The sequence below is a fragment of the Triticum dicoccoides genome, chromosome 1B (genome assembly GCF_002162155.2).
Source record: "Triticum dicoccoides isolate Atlit2015 ecotype Zavitan chromosome 1B, WEW_v2.0, whole genome shotgun sequence".
NCBI classification, from domain to species: domain Eukaryota; kingdom Viridiplantae; phylum Streptophyta; class Magnoliopsida; order Poales; family Poaceae; genus Triticum; species Triticum dicoccoides.
This window is the reverse complement of record NC_041381.1, coordinates 454,387,622-454,388,502: the sequence shown is the minus strand read 5'-3', so window position 1 is coordinate 454,388,502 and position 881 is coordinate 454,387,622.

Sequence of the window (881 nt, the reverse complement as noted above, 5' to 3'; positions counted from 1 at the left end):
GGGGAGATGGAGACAGGCGCGTGGGGGTGGGGGCGGGTCGTGGGGGCGCGTGCGTGGTGTGTTCGTGGGTGGGTGAGGGCATGCGTGCGTCTAACGACCGCGGTGGGTGGGATGTGCGTTTTAGATCTTGCCACGTCAGCGATCTGCGTGATCGATCCGCGTGGTGTGTTTTCTCTTTGCCGTCTGCCAAATAAAATACAAACGGCAAATAGCCTATTTTGCCGTCTGTATTTTTTTTGCAGACGGCAAAGCCTATTTTGCCGTCAGTATTTTTTTTGCAGACGTCAAAGCCTATTTTGCCGTCAGTATATTTTTAACAGACGGCAATATTAGCTGTTTGCCGTCTGTATTTTTTTTGACAGACGGCAAAGTCTATTTTGCCATCTGTATATTTTTAGCAGACGGCAAAATGAGCTGTCTGCCGTCAGTATTTCTTTGCCGTCTGCAGCTGACGGCAAAATTGGTCTTTGCCGTCAGGCCCGACGAAAAAATGACGGCAAAGACAACCACAGACGGCAAATTAGCCGATTCCTGTAGTGGTTTCTCCCTTGAGAAAAACAAATTAAGATTTGTATAATAACCATCAAAACAAATTAGTACGTATACTAATATTTGATACTTAGCTGGCCTAAAGTGGTTTTGGAAATGAATAACGCCTTTAGCTTCATCCCAAATTTGCCCCAAACATATTTAAAATTTTACTGAGCAATGTATTGTATAAGAAATAGAAGTTTTGGAACTGCTCAACTAATGCAAGAGCAATAGTAATAGTGAAGTTAAATTTGCACCTACTCAGATGGAAGATGCACGTGAAATTAGTCCTCCAATGGACTTGTATGTAGACATGTAGTATCATAAATATAACTATGCATACAAAACCA